The sequence below is a fragment of the Apus apus genome, chromosome 14, assembly GCF_020740795.1.
Source record: "Apus apus isolate bApuApu2 chromosome 14, bApuApu2.pri.cur, whole genome shotgun sequence".
NCBI lineage: Eukaryota > Metazoa > Chordata > Aves > Apodiformes > Apodidae > Apus > Apus apus.
In genome coordinates, this window is record NC_067295.1 from 5,448,015 (window position 1) to 5,469,072 (window position 21,058).

The window sequence follows — 21,058 nt, forward strand, 5'->3', positions numbered from 1 at the left end:
GATAGTCAGTGTCTGGTTTTATTATCATCAACATAATAACAATAATAGCAATATTAGTGACAACCATTTCTTTATTCCTCCTGTTAGTAATATCCAGACATGAGCTAAGAGGTATTTCAGAATGCCAACACAAATCCAGTGCAAGATCCAGGAGAACAGGGCAGTTAATTAAACGTCAGAGTGATGGACAGAGCTGGGACAAGCCTGGAACAATATCAGAGAGCTGGACAACCTCTGACAAGCTCAGGGAGATGGATGGATCTGGGACACGTCCCAGACCTCACCCTGGGTAGAGGTAGAACCCTCCTACCTACACGCATCTTTAAATACAACATTGTTCCCTGCTCTATTGCTGTTTCATTGACTTATGCAGGTGAGGAAATTTTCTGGAGACAGCTGCCTTCATAGCCATGTCACCAGTCACAGTCTGATCTGATGACATTTTATTACCTCCAAAAGGTGCAAAGAAAACACAGAGCCCCGTTGAAAATGACAGTGTCTTAAGCTTCATTTTTCACCAGGATGTGTGAACTCACAGCAGGCAGGATTTTTTCTCCCAAAGGTTTCTTCTCCTTTTTCCAAACCAGACATTCACAAGAGGGACAGGTGGAGGACAGTGGATGAGGAGAGAGAATGGCAGCCAGAGGGTGTTGCAAAACTCCAAGAATAAATATTACAGAACAAAAGCAACCCCGTGACAGACACCAGGCAATCTGGAAGTCATCAGGAGAGGGGAGAGCATAATAGACTAATCAATCAGGTAGACAAGGGTGAGAAGTGTCATGAGGAGGCATTAGGTAGTTGGAGGTCAGTTATGAAATATAATCTCTAAATTGGAAGAAGGACAATAGCACAAGAACAATGACAGGTATTTGAATGCAAGCAGGTGAATGCTGGATTGGTGATTTCCAGAAGAGTGAATCAGATGAGAATATTACAGGGGTAAGAAAAAAATAACCTGGTATTTTAGAGATGGGCACATATTCTGTTAAGTGAAAGGCTGAACTGGTGAGACTTTAAAGTGTAGCTCCATTTCAGAAAATGCTGTTAAAAGGCAGACGGTGGGGCTCCCGGCTGCTTGTTCCTCTAGGTTTCCAGACAAAGTTTCTCAGGTCAGAAGCAAAAAAAAAAATGATGCTTTTCCTAAGCATAAGTCCTGCAAATACCACCTGGGATCTGAAAGCCAAGCCAGTTCCTTTCTAGCTTGTGCTTTCTCATCAATGATCCTGGCATACGTCATCTCTACGCTAGTTAGCTAAGGTGCAGAAGCTGCAACCTGCCATGCATGAGAAGATGGGGATCCTGCAGGTGAATTTCGTAATTCCTTCTACAGTGAAAGTGGGAGTCAATAAGACACAACTCTCTCTCCATTAGCTATCGGGACTGCACAGTGACAACAGCCAGCCTGGCAGCATAATTTACTTCTCTTGCTAAGCTAAACAGGTACAGTACCAAAGAACAGCTTGACTTATCATGAAGTCATTTCTACTGACAGTTTTCTGACCTTAACTCAGTACTACAAAAGTGTCACACAGTCCTTCTAACAAGAGCTAGACACAAGCAATTAGAGCTGAATGAACAATTTGTAATGAATAATCTGCTTGGCATACTTCACCTCATTTTATGCTCACAAAATATTAAGATGCAGATTGCAAAGTTCTCACGTTGCTTTGTTAATGAAAATAACTTGCCATTTTTTTTTCTCCCCTCAGCAAACACCACCATAACAGTTCATTGAAAACAACCTGGATTCAAAGGTAGGCTGTTCTGGTGGGTTCTGCTGGCCATGTGCTGCTGTTCAGCTCCTCCATTGGATGAGGGACTGGAGTGGCTCCAAGAATCGCAAATCAGGACTGTAACTGCTCTCCTTTGAAATTCCTTTTTGCCAAAGCTGTCAGCATTAGAGCACATTCATTGTACTGACTGTCAGCTATGGATATGGGTAACATGGGAACAGAGCCAGATGTGGTCCCTCCACAGCTGATGGACAGAGCCAGGTATCTGTCACTGGAGAGGTTGACACCAAGGACATACTGGAGAACCTAGAGACCCTGAGATGGAGAACCTGACTTCCTTAAACTATGTGCTTAACCCTCCATGCCCAATAGTGGCTGGGGCTGTGCCAGATCCTGCAGAGGAAAGGGCACCAGCTTGCAGACCAGGGGTGACACACTGCTCACCTGAGACTGGACCAAGAGCCAGTGGCTGACTGGTTGCTAATGAAGCTGAGAACAACATGTGCTCTAACAGACTGAGACATGCAGGGAGAGAAGAGAGCACAGGGCAATAAATCAAGCTTTCAAAGTAGAGCATTTTGGGAGATCAATGGGACAGACCTTAGACTGAAGGAGCCAGCACTGAAGAGACAAGAGCAGCCCTGATCCTCCTTCTTCCCCTCATTGCTAAGATTTATTATTTTCCCCCCATTTGATAACATCCTCATTGGTTTTAAATGAGCAGCAAAGCCAGTGGGTTCCATGTGGCATTAGCAATGTGTTTGTGAAAGGGAAAGCGACTGGCTCCTAGCAGGATTTGATAAAAGCCTCTCCAAGCTCCAAGTGATTTACAGCTCGGGAAAACAAACACGGACTGATACAAATGCAGAGAGAGGCGAAGACGGGCTCTGACATCCAGGTACACTCAATTACCAATTCATCAGCCCAAGTGAACCTGAAGGGCTTTTCAAACTCTACATGGCTCTAAATTAAAGGAAATCTTTAGATGGATAGCATTCTGTGATGGGAGGAGAAGAAGACTAATCTGCTGATCTTCAGCTCAGGAGCTCTCATCTTGCGTGGGTGAAAGGCCACGGGCGAGGGGGACAGGCAGCAGCTCCCACCCCCGTGGGGCCAGGGAAAGGACTGAACCTCAGGATGCCTTTTGTGAGCTGCTGCAAAGCTGCTGGCACACACCTCTCCCTCCTCACCGAGCCATACCCTGGTCCCCAAACTGATATTTTTTTTTTCCTGTCTGTACTAGAAACTTGCTTTTTTTTCTGCCCTGGAGGTATTTACGACAAAGCTGTGAAAGTAACTCATTTTTTGGATCATTGGCTGAACTAAAAAAATCCTAACAATTCTTAACAGAGGACAAAAAAAAAAAAATCACTGCCCAGTGACCCTAAATTGGAATTGCCCAGGCTTTTCATGACAAAATATATATAGAAAAAGATATATATCTATGGTCAACCAATTGTTTAATTTAATCTGAAACTAACTCATGGGGAATGTCATTTCTCCCTCCATCCCCTGCCTAGAAACCCATTTTCTTGAAAGAAGAGATGATTTACAGCTTCCCAGCTCCACACTCCAGTGGCCCTGACACCGATGTGGTGTTTGGTGTCTTCCCCAGTTTCATGCAGCTCCTCAGCAGAGAGGGACAAGGCCCTTCAGTGCTGTTGCGACATAAACCCAGAGGCAGCTGGGGGTAGCAGCAGCATGGCAGGAGCAGAGGCAGTCCTCCTGCTGAGAGACTGTGGGCAACTCTGTTAATTCTTCATGCAGAAACTGTTTTCATTTTGGAGTCTAATTGATATCTTGGGGAAACGGCATCTTTGGAAAGGACAGAGCATCCTCCCCAGGCTCTGCCTGTGCGTGCTCAGGTGAGGAGCTCTACGCTGACAGAACCACTTGCTGCCCCTGAAGCTGCAGTGCTGCCCCTGTCCCCTCACCCCGTGGCCTCATCCTGTGGTCTGGGAGAGCTGAACTCGTGCAAGAGCCATGGGGCAGCTGGGAGGGCGGGTGCTGAGCTCAGCCAATTGTCAAACTTTTAGCAGAGAGGAGACTTCAGAGAGTTTTGCACCAAGAGATGTCTGTTCATCAGCAAGGTGAGCTGTGTCAACCTCTGGTCTCCACGTGAGAGTAGGGACTACCCACATCTTGATGGAAGCTGCTAGCACCATCCCTCCTCCCACCAGAAGGAGCATCAAGCCCTTAATTTCCTACTGAATATCAACCCTTCTCCCTCCTCTTTCCTCAGGCCTTCTCCAAAGACAGCAGCCATCGCTCACACTCGCAGCTCCGAGGCTGCCTCTGAACTATTTAAAAGCACAGCAGGTATTTTAATTATTCACATCAAGCATGTCTTGCCTGCTAACGACTCTCTGAAGCTGTCATAGCCAGTGTGGGGTGGAGAAGAGCCCTGCCAGGCAGCTGCCCTTGGGGCAAAGCTTGGGGCTGCAAAACAGCTGTGAGCAGGTATTGTCACCAAGGGCAACGATGGCACAGGGACACTTGGGTGAGGAGCACCCTGTGCCATGCACACTCTTTCCCACCCAACCCATCATCCAACCTCCTGCCCAGCCCACCCTGGGGACACTGTTATAGTCCTTCACACACTCCAGGCCTGGAGTATCTGCTGGGTGTTTTGCTGTTGTTGGAAGCTGCTGTGCCTCATGCTGCTAGATTAGCTCTCCTAATATTTTAAGGGCACTGGAATTACTAAGATGCAAGGAATAAGAGAGGTACTTATACAGCACAGCTGGGCAGCTTCAGATGAAGACAACCACAGGGATAGAATGCCTCCTTGCTGCCTTGAGCTGCTCCCAGGGTTATGTGCAAAGAGCTGCCTTGGAAATCAAGCTGTTGCCACATGTCTACTTGTTTCTTCCTTTCCAATACCATCAAAATATTTGCTGGGATAGCATCCACTTTTCTGACCCACATCCCTCCCTGGGTTCTGGCATTTGGGATTCAAGGCAGGAAAAGCTCATCTTTTGCAAAGGAGAATGGGTGCAGAAAGAAGGATGGTGTCCTACCTTCACAGCTGGAGGAAAGGTTGTGTGAAAGGGAGCCAGCCTTGCACCAGGCTCACAGAAGCTGTTCTCTGCTCCAGAGCACAGGTCTGGGGCAGAGATGGACATCCCATCTGCAGAAGGGTCGGGGCTCTGGGCTCCTTCCTGCTGACCCAACTGAGTCACAATTAAACGTGAGCTTTCTTTCCTAAACCTTGGGATTTCTATCCAAGTTTTTTACTTTCCCTTGGAGGTTCCTCTTGGTTATTTCTCTTCTTTCTGGTAATTAGTAAGTGGCTCTCTTCCCTGCCTCTGCTCACCGTTGCCTCAGTGTAAATTTGGAGGATTTCCAAGAATATTCAGGATCTGCTTTCCCCCATCTCTATGCGAGCAAGAGCCTCATCACAGGTAGCCTTGAGCCTCAGCACTCTTCTTTAGCAATAACACCCTGTGGCCAAAGCCTGCAAGCAGAGAACACCCCACAAGAGCACATCCCCTGGCTGCAGAGCTGGGCTCCTTCAAGCCTCCTGGAACACCAGAGACAGCCCCTCTCTTTTTAACCTATGTGTTCTTTTAATGCTAATTTCCACCGCATGCCCAATTCGAAGCTCTAATAATGAACAACTGCTTTCTTACTTCTGATTTCATATTCATGAGTCAGGGTTTCCTGGCACTAAACGTAAATGCTGAACGGAAATCACTGCACAGTGACATGTCTGTGTAGCTTCACTGTCCATTTATTTGCCTTTTCAAAGAGCTGCTGTGTTAAGCAAACATCTCTGCCTGGATCCTATCTGGAGGAGTTTGTCTGGTACTGCACGGTGCCTGCCGGGGCGGGGGAAGCAACTCGGTGTGTCTCATAGCTCTGTTTTCCCTTCAGGGTATTTCTTGTACAATAGTTTGAGCTCAGTGAATACCTCAGTCTTTTCTTGAATATTTCCTTGAGTCTTGGCAGGCTGCGTTCAGAGCTGCCACAGCAAGGACTGAAGCAGGGAACTCTCAGAGAGAAACGCATCCATCGCTTCAGCTCGGACTCTGCCGAGGGCTCCTGCAGGCAGCAGCAGGCAGATGTCTTGGCAAGGGAGGCAGAGAGACACCTGTAACATCACTGGGCAAATGTTTTCTGGCAACTAGAGAATTCACAGACAAATGCAAAAAAACCCACCAAAAACAGTTCAGGATTCGTCTGAACTTGCTGCCCTCTCCCAGAAAAAGAGGGTCAAAAGGCATCTTGAAAAAGGGAATGCTTTCTGTTAACCATAATGGCCAAAATGTTTCAGTATTTCCCCAGAAGACTGTGTGTCCACACTGAATGGAATTTTTTTAGAACAGCAAGGGCAAAAAAATAATCTAAAAGCAAGAATCAAAAGAATTAATTCTTCATGAATTTCAAGGTGAACTGAGATGTTCTCTGCAGAGCTACAAAAGGTGAGTAGTCTCTCCTTCTAACCTGCCTGGGATGGAAGCTTTAGACACACAGCCTGGCACCCTGAAAGTCCACCCTGCCAACAGAGCAACATGACTGCCCACCTCTGCTAGTGACCTATGTTGTCCCATCATCATCCTCACCTGTCTGCTCTGCAACCGAACAGGAAGAGACATCACTACCCTGGGAAGCAAGGACAACCACAGCGGGCTGGAGTTGGGCTCCGCTTGTCCCTGCTCCCTATTTGTTCTCTTCATGAAAACACCAGCTGAAGGTTTGCTCCAACATGTGGGCTGGAGAGGGGAGCAGCTGATGTTCAAGTGCCCTGAGCAGCTCTGCTGGTTTTGCTTCTGCAACCGTCATCTCCACAGGGCAAGGTGGGCAGGGAGGATGGATGAGGTGGATGTGGTGGCTCTTTGCATGTCCAATGTGAGAGTCTTTATGTCCTCTCAGCTGCCTCCACTGCAGCCTCCTTCTCCAGGGCTCTGTGGATGCACTGCAACTCCCTATGGTCCTGTTACTCTGCTGCCTCCTCCCTTTCCTCCTGTAGTCATCCAGTGCCTTTCCCTGCCTGCCTTTCCCCAAGCGCTTTAACAAATGAGCTCATGGGAAGACAAGAGTGAGGATGAGAGATGAATTTCAGACCATGAGAAATGAACTCACAGATGTGAGTGTCTGCAACCCACCAGCTGAAGAGTTGTGCCCCTGCTCATGGAGGCCATGCTGTGTTGCATGTGCTCAATCAAGGCAATCGATGGGGACCACATTTTGAATATTATCTACATGGAACAGACTCCTTGTGAGGAAATTATGCAGCAATATTTAATGGTGGAAGTGATTCATTAATAGAAAGAAATACTCTCCAAACCATCATCAACTTCTCATGGATAACTCCCAGGTGGGACTGAGGGTAAAACCTCTTTTATTAAAAAGCTATTAATTTATGGTAAAATTGCCATATGTGTCTCCCCGAGACAGAAGAAGTCTGATTGTGAAAGTGACTTCAGCTTGAAAGCTGTAGGGAAATCAGAGAGCTACTTCACATTTGAACAGGGGGGTTGAAATCTGTCTTTAGGGACAGGAAAACACAGCTAGATCTCACACAGCTGAAGGTGTCTTACAGCTGGATGTCTAGGTTAAGGTAATTGTCTAGACTCCTTTTATCATCAGTGAACAGAGAGATGCAACCAACCTCCAGGGAGTGATTCATTCTTCCTGTCTCAGACATCTATTTTTGGATGGGATGAATTACATTCTGGAGGTGTTGAACTTTCTCCACCGACTATGGAGGAGTCTGGATGATGAACATAGCCTAGATACTTAATCTTTATATTGCTAAAACAGGCAGTGCTCAACTAGTGAGATCCACCCAAGATGTGGCAATACAGTGTGATAGCAATGGTAGGCTGGGAGCACCTGGCCAACATCCACAGCAAACAGACACAAGAGAAGCAGGGCTCTTCACAGGCAGGAAATGGATGAGGACAAATCCTCTCTCCTCATCACAGGCACACACCCCTGTGGTGATCTCAGTATTTAACTGAGACCTGAGGACACTCTGGTGCTTGATCATCTCATCTAATTCATTTATGTAAAGCAAAAGGTAGAGATGACATGCAATCCCTCCCAAAGGGTGGCCTGAAAGTTGTAGTTTTGCAGTCCTGGGATGAAAGCAGGGACTGATCTCTCAGGTAAGTGTAACCTTTCAAAAAGATCAAGCCTTTTACTGATCTTGGTCTTTGCTGGGATTAGCAATTCCAAACATCCAAAAATCAACAGTTTAGTCCTGAAAATTTAGCTCTGTCCTTCTACCCATTTTCTCAGTTTCAAGCAGCCATGCCTTGCAATTTTAAGGGTTTGCTTACAACCTTGACAGCTATTTTATCTAAAAAAAGGCTCCATGTCTCAGATTTGCCATAGACAATGCTAACAAACCACACTGCAAAAATAAACCCTCTGTCTTCTAGGGGGCTTCTTGCTATGAGTCTTCCAGAAGCCAACAAGATTGTTATTGCCATGACTTCAGTGAGGGCCAATTTCAGTCCTCTCAGAAAAGCAAGATCTCTACAACATTCAGAGTCATCCTGCCCAAACCTCTCCAGTTCTACTCCTGCAATACAACATAGGCCAGTTTATCTGCAGAAAGCCCAGGACTGGAGATCCAGGAGCTCTACAGGAAAACCAGGCATTGCAACTTCAAAGATCAACATGAGAACATCAAATAGAAATAGGGAAAGAAGTTACCAGAGGAAGGCCAGGCTGCTATCCAGAAATAGCTTTCTGAAGAAAATGTTTGCAACCAGTTCTGGGCAGCTACATTACAAAAAGCATGTCAAGACCCTTCTCCCAAAGCCAACAAAACTGCAGGAAGAGTGGGAATAAAATCCATGAGGCTAAAGACAACGATGGAGGATTTTTAACTACCCAGAGTCGTGGGCTTTAATTCACAAGGAGATTTTTCCTGGGGCGTACAACTGCCAGAAGCAGAATGCAGCTGATGACAACGAGCTGATGGCTGGAAGCCAAGGGGTTCCCCAGGGGCCAGGGAAATGCCTTGGAGACTTCTCTATATCAATTGGCTAACAGCTGTCAAAAAAAAACCAGCCCAGTGTTTTTTGTCTGACTTGTCTGGAAAATCAAGATGGATCGTATTTATCTAAGGGGATGTTCACAGTGCTCATGGGAACATGTTCAGGAGATGGTTGAGCAGGATCCCAAAACTAACAGAGAGCCTAGTGATATAAATTAGACCTCTGTGTATTGAACAGATATACTTAATGGAATGACAGTCCTGCAGGATGGATACAGCACTAATGGTTTGGTTTCTCCTTTTTGGCCTGGTTTCTCTTTTTCTGACTGCTTCAGCCATTGAGTGACCTGGGACAAGTTTCTAGAGCTGGGCTGCAATTTTCCTGTATTTAAATACAGGCTAATGTGACTGTGAAGTGTGGGAGATCTTTGAAGGAAAGACACCACTTGAGAGATTTTTCTATTTTAAATCCTGGAAAGCACTAGCCAAATGCTAGTGGTTAAATACAGCTGGTGAATATATAAGGAACATTGATTTTTGCAAAGCACTACATCATTTAACTGAAAAGTCAATAATCATCTTCCATACCAGCATTTAAATATTTGATCGAAAACATTCAGATAGGGATATAATTTTAGTTCAGATTGTTCACTGGAAAGCAGGGAAAACCACAGCACTAGTCTCAGTGTTAAATACTATGTTGACAGAGAACACAAATGTCAGCATGACCATCTTAGAAAAGATATTTTAGAATATGTAAAATTAAATGACTCAAAACTACTCATGATGACATCTCATTTCAGGAAAATTCTTGGAATTGCTAACAATGTAAAGAAAATCTAGTTATTAAAAAAGCCTTCCTCCCTTGATGAAGAAATGCATATACTTCAGGCTCCAAAGATGAACAGTGTAAACCAAAAGCAAGACAGAATACTAAAAAGTCTAACAGAAATCTAAATACAAAATCAAGGGAAAAGGGAAAATCACAAATAAAAATGGCCAAAAGTTACTTCTATGAAAGGGGCAGGAAGATACAAGAGTTTGGCTTGCCTTCTTACAAGGCAGTTCATATACATATACAAAAATACTGGTTTTTTTCAGAACAAATACAAAATTATTTGAATAAGAAGATGTAGCTCAGTTGGGGAAAAGACAAGAAATCCAACACTACAGCATCACACCAATGGTCAAAGGGTTAAAACCCACTTAATCCCTGGCAAAGGCTCTACAGCCAGACAGTCCTAGGGAGACATTAGGTCATTTTCCCATCAGAAAGGTGCATTTCAGCAAAACTGACAAAAATCTCTCCTGACATGAATTAGTTTTGGTAAAATCCTATTTTAAAAGAATTAGAAATGGTTTCATAAAACAAACATTTCATTTCAAGACTTCAGGATAATTTTTCATGTTTCTTTTAATCATATAATAAAATCATCAAACATTTATATCTAAATGACATAAAAATTAACCTGAAATCTATTTTACTATTAACTTAATATTCTATTCAGAAAGCAAACAAGTATCAAAATCTTATAATTTCCTTCAAGATACAAATTTGTCTGTAATTTCACTGCTAAATTTTCAGGCTAAGGATTTGTTCCAGCACTTGTACTGGAACAGAAGAGGCAGACTCTTGAAAGCCTTGAGGAATGTTGTTGTGATTCTAAAGTGAAACAAAGGGAAACCTAGAAGCAAACCTGTCTTCAGCCCACAGAATCAGACCAAAATATGAGCACCATGACCATAGTCTGTTCAACACCCTTGGTGCACACAGTGACCTCTGCTCACTCAACTTAAAGGAAGAAGCAGGAATTTAAAGATACTTCTGGGCACAGAAGAAAACATCTGACCACGCAGAGTGGCCATTCCTTGGGAAGTTTCCCTTTTTTTGGTCTCATTTCATCAGAGAAGATAGTGATAGGACAAGGGGTAACAGTTTTAAACTGAGAGAGGAGAGATTTAGGTTTGATAAGTCTTCACTATAAGGGTGGTGAGGAACTGGAATGAGTTCCCCAGGGAGGTTGTTGATGCCCCATTCCTGGAGGTTTTAAGGCCAGGTTGGACGAGGTTTTGTGCAACCTGGTCTAGCGGTTCCCTGCTCATGGCAGGGGGGTTGGAACTTGATGATCTTTAAGGTCCCTTCCGACCTTAATGATTCTGGTTTGGTATATATTTAGAAAAGCTATAAATATCTTCTATTTAATCAAATCAAATAATGTTTTGATAGATGATTCACTCATTTCATCTCCCCAAAAGAAAAGCAGCAGATAAGACTGTCTGTTTTCACGGCATCTGTTCATCTGGCAGAAAAAAAAGTCATTTCAATGGAAATGTTGCAAAAGCCAACCCTTCCTACCCAGATGTTGTATTTCCGTATTTCTGATGCCATCCTGCCTGCAACCATTTCTTTAGATTTACCTGAATTAAAGAGGGTAGGACAGATACCAGACTCCAAAGTAAGTATTCAAAAAAGTAACGATTTGTTTTGATGGCAACTTTGGAAGCTCGAAGCAAAAGCTGTGATCTCGTGTCCATATCCAAAAACAAACATTATGGGATGGGTTTAATACACTTAAAAGTTTCATCCCACGAGGTGTTTTAATGCAAGTTTCAGAACAAAAGTGCAATGTAGAACAAAGTATGAAGGTTCTAGTTAGGTAGAAAATCCAGTGGTTGTTTAAACTAATTTTTTCCTGATTCCTACTCATTCTCTGGGTTGCTTCTGCAACCATCCAAGATCTCTTTGGCACTTAGGAAAAAGCACAACCATAATGTTACAGGCTTTTTAAAATAATAAAACCTATTGGGTCAAGTGTAGCTCTTCACAAGTGTTTTTAGAGCAAACTAGTATTACGATTCAAGTGAAAGTACAGATCAAAAGAACAACAGATATTTGGGATGGAAGTTAGGAATAATCTGCATTGAATCAAAACTGTGGAGTCTTTCAACCTCTCTAGGACTTTTCATGACCAAGTTTAAGGAACTGACCATCAAGAAAAATCTGTGGTGTAAGATGACACCATAAGATAACCCCCTATGTGCTGACATGCACTAAATTGAGTTAGTTGTACTGATACAAAATTTGTTCAAGGTATAAACCAAGGGAAAATTAACCCTTTTTCATCTCAGGGAACGGGCAAACGATGCAAAAAAATACAGTTTTCCACAATGATGATCCTGCTGTTTTCTCCTATAGCACTTGATTATTAGGAAAACAGCCTAGAAGATTACACCAAGTACTTAGGACTTGAATTGTAATAACAATTATATGCTGCAGTCAGAGAGAAGGATTTTACCTATGATCAGTTAAGCTGAAAAGACAGGTTCTTACCCTGCCAAAGTTTGATGGTACATTTAGAGTTTTCTGGAGCAAAGGAGAGCAAAAGAAAAATAAATATTTGACACTTTTTTTAGTATGACTGTTTTACAGCATCAAGTTCTAACTGCTGTCAAGATTTTTAGAGACTTCACTTTAAGAAACAGATAATAAAAGACAAAAATCAGAAAAAAAAACAACTAAATGCTGCAGTAAGAGGGTCCTTTTTTGCCTACATCACTTAGCATGCAACTATGCAACAACAAAATCATATTGTACTAAAACAGATGAACAGGAGAACTGTGCTGCCATTCACAAAAACTAGAGGCAAAATCCCTGCAAGGTCTGTATCTAAAAAATAAGCCATCAAGATAAAAGCAATTGCTTTCAAATGGACAGGTGAAAATGGATTGATCAAACACGATCAAGCAGCTATTGCCTGTAATTTGATGGCAAGTCTGTATAAAACTTAATATAGTGTCTATTGTGCCTCTTCCAGATTATGGTGTTGATGTTACTGGCTCATGAGTAGTGCTGGAGAAACTGCAGTGGGGAAAGGAGCTTCCAACATGTAATTTGGTTTTGTCCTAAAATACAGACATATTGTCAGGAAATAGTAACTGTTACCAAAAATACTGCCAGAATGAAAAATGCTGTGTTCTTTCCACTGGAAATAATCTTAGGAAAAGAAGATACCAAAATAGCTGACACTAAAGCACAAAGTCCCTGCAAGGAGAACTTGCTCTGATTCAGCAAAACAGGTAACTACCTGCTCAGTTAAGGGAGTTCTGCCCTCTTCTGTTACAATGTTAAGCCTGTTTTGCCCCCTTGAAGTCAGCTGGATGCACAGTGCTCTGCTGAATTGGGTGGCAGGAGGGATCCTTCACCTTCCCATGGCCTTTTGGAAGCCATGGCACCAAGAATGGGGAAGATTGAAACCTGTGGACGTACCTTCTCTGAACATATGCTGAAGAGCTGTAAAGCTCTGCAGTGCCTTTGTCCTGCACACAGCAAGAGAGGAGTGAAGGCATGGACCATTTCAAATAGGATTGAAGAGACCTTCAGTCTGCTAGTTTGAACAGTTGATAACCCATGGGATGCTTTAGGTCTTTGCCTTGTCCTGGTGCCTGCTGAGGGGTCCAGTCCCTTTCTAGTCTCTCCTAGACATGGAAAACCAAATGTAGGGTCAGAATTTAAGGAAGCAATTCCACTCCAGCCCATGAAATGTGTAGTCTTGATTCAGTTTGAAGGTCCTAAGCTTTGTGTTGTTCAGATCTAAACTTCCACCAATGGCCTTATGAGAAGACCATGGATGGAGACCAGCGTGAGGTGAGTAGGATCGTGCATCAAGGCAGGAGTTTGTGACCCTTCCTTACACAAAAGGAAAACAGAACCCACTCTGAGCCTTAGATCTAAGGACAGGTCATTAAATATTTACTTCAGAATCTGGATTTTCATTTTCGGCTGTTTGATCTTTTCTTTTTTACCTCTTTACTCATTCTTGAGTATTTAGTCCCATCCCACAGCTCCTGAGTAGACGTGTTAAAAAGAAAGTAACAACTAGGGGTGGGATTTTCCAAAGCACTCAGCATTGCCTGACTCTGTTCTCTTTGAAGTCAGCAGGAGTTTTATTATCCACTTCAATGGGAGCAGTTAAGCCAGTGCTACACATGGTGAACGTGCATATTCATGAAGGAAGCAGCTTCTGCTAATGGTACGTGGATACAAAGGGCTGATAAGAATTTAGTGAAAAAACTACTTGAAAAGAAAAAAAACAACAACTAGTTGATGAGTACCAGAACTATGAAATCCTGCTTTCCTTGAGCTTGATTGAGTCGGGTGCCCAAAAAGGTGTGTGTGCTGATGGAAGTCCTTCCTGTGGGCGGGGTGCTGGGATATGGGCTCTCTCCCAAATGGATTCATCAGCATCAAATAAAGGCTCAGCACAACATGGCAGCTTTTTCCTCAGTAGAAGTAGGGCATCTCTCTTCTACCTCTGCCTGTCTGCTCAAACCTTGAGGGAACTTGCTATTTTTGAGACTGCTACCCTCTATCAAATTCAGCTGGAGCTGGATAATGCACTTAAATGTTGCTGGGCATACACACACACATGCACACACTCCGTGTGAGCATGAAATCCATATTTTTGCAGGAAGTCATGTTAAGGCCTCTCAGAATCAACTGCAAAAGATGGATTCAGAGCAGCTCACAGCAAATAGCCTCAAATGGATAAACCATGATCCTCCGAGAATCTCAGCTAGGGAGAAGTGTAAAGAGAAGGACAATCCTTCTGGAAGGAAGATGAAGACAAGAATATGGTATTTGAGAGGATTTAGGAAAACGGCTGTTGAAATAAATGTACTTTCAAAATAGGAAACTGCCACATATAAACGTGGCAAATATGCTCAAAGCACTCCAAATATCTAAAAAAACCCCACAGTATTTTAAAGGGCACAGAGATTTTGAGGAATGGAGGTGCTGCACTTTTTGGAAAGCCAAGGCAGTTCCATTCTGGAAAGCCAAAGCATCTTTGGCTGCACAAAGAAAATGAAGGGAAGCAACATCAGCAACTGGTCCCACTGGCATCAGGACTAAAGCAGCCCAAGAGGAAGACAAAGAGTTGGATGTGGTCCCCAAACTCCTTTCATATGGGAATCCAGACTCTGAGGAACAAAACCTGGCAATGGACCTTCCCTGCCAAGAGCAGCCCACTGCCAGTCCAGGTGCTCACAGGCACTGTCCCTGCCTTTGGCACCAGGGAAGTCCAGGAAAGAAAGAGGATCAATTCTCTTTCCACCCCTCAATTTCCACACCGCTGACAACTCGGAAAACAATTCAAGAGAGAATTCAAAGGATCTGTTGAAATTTGAACGAGGAAATCTGAGTGACTGAGCATATGTAAATAGAAAGAATGAGTAGCACATAATTACATCAAATTGTTAGTTAGCAAGGGAAGTAAATAACCCAAAATATGCAGAGCAAAAAATGGTGATGAATTAGAACTAATTATTTAAGGCTAATTAAAATAAGAATGGCTCAAATTGAAATATGTTAATAGCCTTGAACTTGTCACCTATGAGGGAATTGAAATAAAAATGATAATGTTGCTTCAACCTTCACCTGTTGGAGATGGGAAGTTGGAGCTCATGGCTGCTTTGGGGGTGCTGGCCACAGCAATGCATTATTTGTGATCACTCTTGGAATGGGCTGGAACTTTCTGGTGGGTGCAAGTCTCCTGTTCACAAGAAGAATGAGGTTTTCTTGCATAATGGATGTGAAGTGGAGAAGCTGGTGTGAGAGACAAAACCTAAAGCCCTCAAAGACTAATAGATCCTGAGGTACCTCCTCATGCCAGGGTGTGCTGTGATTGAAGAGAGAGGCACAGGGATCATGAAGAAGGAAAGAGAAAGAGGGGGTAAGAGAGACAGGGTGAGTGGGAGTGAACTAGATAGGGAGAGCCTAGAGCCAAGACAAATCATCACTGGCTTCAATTATCTGAGCCTGCTGGGCTATGAAATATGCCAAAGGTCACTGGATCCCTGTCTTTGCAATTAAGGAACAAGCAGCTTTGCTGGTTCCACCCCACGGCCCCACCATCTGGTGCCAGCGGCATCGCCTGTGGCAGCAGGTACCTGCACCCACAGCAGGGCACTAACAAGCTGGTCTAGAGTGTGTGGACAAGCCCTTCCTTATGTGTGATCAACTCCTGCCCTGCCAGAGAGCAGCAGGGAACCTCAAGCAGGACAGCCTGGTTCAGCACCTTCTTGCCCTGCCTCAGTGCCCACCTGCTTCACTGCTGCCCTGGTTACACCCCAACCCATCCTCAGCTGCAACTACTGACCCCAGCAGACTTGGGTTCAGCTGCAAGTCCTGACCCAGCTCCTGCCACAAGCAGTGAGGGCCTTGTCTGTGCACCATGCTCTGGGGCTCACCTCTCCATGCTGAGCTGGGTGTGAAGCTCTCCCTGCTCCTCTAGGAGGCAAGCTGTTAGTTGTGTTACTGTCTCACTCTTTCCACTTCATCTGGTTCACACTGGAAGTGAAAACCTCCTTTCCCTCTCCTGCCCTGGGATTCACATTAAAACCATAAGCTCCACATCCTGGCATCCTGCATGGAGAGGGGTCACAAAGGGGGTGGAGGGTGGGACACAGCAGAGAGATGCAGCCTTTCCATTTTCATGCCAACTCCCAGGCAAGCTTTTGAGCCAAGTGAACAGAAAGCTGGTGCCAGAGTTGCTGCCAGCTGATGAATCCAACTGGATTCATCTTGGAGCTGTGCATCTGAGAAAGCTCTTAAGCCCCAGCAGGACTGGGTCCTCCACAGCGGGATGGATGCCATGAGAGAGCAGCAGAGGTGCTGCAGTTGCAGAGCCCCTGCTCTGTTTGTAAGAGCCCTCCCAGCACGGACCAGCTGCTGAGACTGGACTGCAAGAGCCACCCAACAGCATCCAGAGTATGGCCTGACTCCCCAGGTCCTGCACGGGCAATAGTAACAATCCCTGGATCAATCCCATGAACTACAGGCCCTGATCCACCAATGACCACGTCCTCGGTGTTCAATTTATACCAAATGCCAGCCAAAACAGTGATGGTGGGATGGTGGAAAACATCCCTGTCCCGAGTGCCAGGGCTCTGCTTTCAGCATGCAAGTGAGGTAGATCCATAGCGGGGGGGCTGTAACCTGATTTCTATTTCTCCAGCCTCCTGCAGAGAAAAAAATCACCCCCTAGAAAAACAGAGTTCAATGCTTTTCATATGCATGGAGGAGCTGGACCTGCTGCCAAGGTCCTGACATCACTGTCACTGCCCTTCCTGACCTGCTGCCTTCCCGGGAGGGCAGCCTGGCTCCAGCGAGGACGCTGCCTCGGTGGGCACGAGCAGTCAGCTGGAAAGACATTTCCTCTTTGTTTCTTAGCTCCGTGTAATGAATCCTGCCTCCCCCTCAGATCTGCTAAGTAAGAGCAGTTACTGTGATTAATCCACACTTTGGCATCTTCTGCTGTAATCGCAGGGAAATCATATCATTTTATTTTTTTTTCCCTAGGACAAGGAGAAATTAATCAAATTGCAATCCAGAGAGGGCACACGTAACGGAGAGAAAACCAACACCACCACACACAAACCCTGCAAAAATCCCAACATTGACATTTACAATTTAAACACTTACAACACCTAAACAAATAACAGTCATTACACTGTTTTCATACTTTGTTAAATAATTGTTAGGTAAAGGGAGCCTGTGTGTGTGTGTGTGCAGATGCTCCAAGCTGGGGGAGGCAGCACAGCTGCTTCCTCCCTTCCCAGGTGCCCAGTTTGCTTCACAAAATGGTGACAAGTGACCCAAAGCACCGGCCAGGGGTTTGGGTGAGCTGATATATTGGAGGTGCAGGAGGCCCTTGGCTCTGGAGGATGAGGATTAAGAGATGCATGAGTTCAGGAAAAAACAGGTTGTCCCCAAGAAGCAGGAGAGCTGCAGAAGAAAGCAAGGGAAGGCAGAGAAGCAGGACAGAGCCTTTTGGCAGCCCTCCAGGGAAAGGTCTCCCTGCAGCAGCATCACTTTCTCGCCAGCCCCACACTGAACACCCCTCTGAGAACAACACCTGATTCCAAGCCCACAGGCCATCTCCTGGATAGTGATTTCCCCTTGCTCCTGCAAAAGCATCTCAGCTTTTATCCCTTTCTGCTCAGCTCCTTGGGCAGACAGCTAATTGAAGGGTTTTTCTTTCATTTCTAGTACAGCAAGCCTAGTAAATGCCTTTTAATCTGCCCAGCTTTCCCTGGGATTGGCTCTGTCTATCCTCTTGCCACTCCTATCCAATGTATTTTTTTTAAAGTAGACTTGAATGATGCAGACTGGTGGAGAGAGGAGAAGCCTTCTGCCTCTCCTCACATGGTTGAAAAAGGTGGAGAGGAGCCAGAGCCACTGCATCTTTTCACACCTGGCTGGAACCAGGTCAGGCAGCTAATGTGTTTCCCAGGCTCAGTGGCTACTTGTTGGAGACACACGAACACTGCTCAGCTGCTCCAGTGCTGGAGGCTGGGAGAAGAAATTCCAGCAAGAGACACATGTCAGAAGGCAGAGAGGGATGTGCTGCCAGGAGAATGAAAAGCGATGCACACATGGAGACCTCTGCTCCGTGCAACGGGAAGAGATGCAGATTTAATCAGGGATTGATGATGCTGAAATTGTCCCTCACAGCCTCAGTTAAGACAGGAGATTTCATTAGTTGAGAGAGAGAGAGCTGGTGCTCTGCTGAGGGGTGAAATTCCAGCTCCAGAGGTTAAAACTGTCCAGGCAGGTCCATTATCCTGGGAGCAAAATCGTGCTAACCCTGCATCCCCCATCCAGAGTTTGTTTTCTCAGGGAACAGCAGGAGAGTCTTAGTCCCAAGGAGGAACCCAAGTGCTGCTGGCTGTGACCTCTGCAGCTCCCTCACATTTTAAAGTGTACAACTAAGGGCATCCCATGGGGCCAGGGAAGAGAAATGCTCCAAAATAACTGTTCTCCCCTCAGAACATTTTCACTGGAAACATTTATATTTACCCTTCAGTCAAAACTGTTCCTGTTATGTTTTTTTTCTTTAAGCTGAAAGAATATCCTCCAGTTCAACTCTAGTTCTTTTAAGTAAAAAGTAGAAATGTTCAGTTTTCTTTAATGACTCCTTTCACCTTTCTCTCCCACTACCCTGCTTTTGACTTAGAGTTAAGAAAAAGGAAATGAGGGAAGGAAAACTATAAAATCAGAGGCAAGTTTTTTCACTAACTTGAGAAAACTTTTTTTCTTCTTCTTTAAAAAGTTTTATGAGTGATTTTGAAGGATGCAAAAGCTTTATGCAAACCTTTCTATGTAGGTCAAAAAACCTTTTTCCTGGGATTAAAAAAAAAATTAAAAAAAAAAGAAACCAAACCAAACCAACCTCTACTGTGTGGGAAACAATGTGAACCAGCTCTAAAATACCTACCATGGGGCAAAGCTTTCATCCCCAACTGTGTCTTGGTGTTACCTTCTCCTGCCCTTCCAGCCTGCAGCTGAAGCACACACAAGGCCCACCACGTGTGCTACACAACTGGGGCTACACTATGATCCATGATGGTTCACACTCACTTTGGAGAAGTGCAAACACCTTCTCTCTCAGAGTTCATCCCCCACCCCACAACCCCACCACCCTGCAGCTCCTAAAGACGGCAGGAATCCAGGGCCAGGTGAGCAAGCTCAGTGTCCTACCAACAGGCTGATACATCAGCCCTGGCTTGCAGAAAAAAACAAAAAAACAGACCCTTTGTGCTAGATGCTGGTCTAGTTTAGCCAGTCAAATGAGAGACACTCATTAAAGCAATGAATCACAGAATTATTTGGGTTGGAACAGATCTTAAAGGTCATCTATTTCCAACCCTGCCACAGGCAGGGACACCTCCCACTAGACTAGGTTGCCCTAAGACCCATCCAACGTGGCCTTGTACACTTCCAGGGCTTCTCTGGGCAACCTGTTCCAGTGTCTCACCACCCTCACACTACAAAATTTCTTCCTGGTGGCTAACCTAAATCTCCCCTCTTACAGTTTAAAGCCACTCCTCATCCCATCACTGCATGCCTTTATAAAAAGTCCCTCCTCAGCTTTCCTGTAGCCCTTTCAGGTACTGGAAGTTTCCCCAGAGCCTTCACTTCTCCAGGCTAAGCATCAATTAGGCCATTTTTTTTTAAGCTCTTTGATTAGATTTGCTGAGAATGCTGCACTTGGCATGAGATAACATCACTGTGCAGGTGGGGAGGAGATGGGCTGTCAGGCAGGGGGACTCGGAGCCTGAGGGTGGCCAAGTGCTTTGCTGACCCAGGAGGAGCAGGATCCAGCCAGGGTCTGACAGCATGACAGTGTCTGCACCTGCACCTTGGCTCAAGTCAAAGCTCTAGGATGTTGTCATCCTGGTTTTGTACAGCCAGGGAGCCTGAGATGACAAGAACACATGTAGCAGCACCAGAAGGTGAGAGGGGACATGTCTGGAGGTCACCACAGCAGCTCAAATGATGTGGAGAGCAGTGCCAACCTCAAGCAGGGCTGAAAGAGTTGAGCCCCATGCTTGGCCTCAGCACCATCACCTCAAGGGAGACTGGACAATGTGATCAGGGCCAAGGTAGGAGATCAAGCTGCCCCAGTGTAGTAAAATTGTCATGTGTCAGCCAGGACAGAGCTGGGAGCCTTGAAAAGCGTGCTCAGTTTAGGATAAAAAGGCAAAAAAATCACAGAGTAAATAAATGCAACTCCTGCCTACTTTTAAATTAAATAAAAAGTTCATGTAAATGGAAAAATTTTGTTTCAAATGATATTTAACACTTCATTTTGCTTCATCCCTTTTGAATACATCTTATAAAACACAAAGGCTTTAAACAAAAGGTCATTAAGAGATAAAGAATTGAAGCCCTTCTTGTGAGAAAGAAAAGAGAAGGCATCTTGACATTTTTAACAGGGTTTTTTGTTGTGGTTTTTTTCCCTCTTTTCCAAAATGAAAATTAATCAACATTGATTTGATTTCACACAGAGAAGCCTGTTCTGTGGAGGTGGCATTTGCTGACAGAGAGCTGTTCCGACAGGGAAGTTCCAGCCAGAGGAGCACATGAGATGCTCTGTGCCATTAGGGTACCTGAGCTGCAAGAACACTGGTCTCCCAGGGTTTGTAATAAATCCCATCCTTTTTCTGGGTCAAGAAGCTCACAGCTGTCTGGAGGTTATGCTAACACGCCAGGGTTTGGGGACTGATGTCAAGATCTGAGGAATTCCTGTTGCCTGGAATAGAAACAATGAAATTGTTCCAAGGCACCATTTATTCCCAGGTGCCTGTGAGCTGTCATTTCTGGGGAAGATGAACAATTTAAGAAGATCTAATATCTTCAGAAATAATTCAGGAAGACAAAATTCATTCAGCTCCCTCAGTGAATAATGAATGGGACTTTGGTGAGTCAGAGGAGGCCAGAGCTGACCACCAGCTTCTCCCCAAACCAGGTGAGCTTGTGCACCCAGGGGGGCAAAGTGGTGGACTTTGCAGTGTGATGGCTTAATGG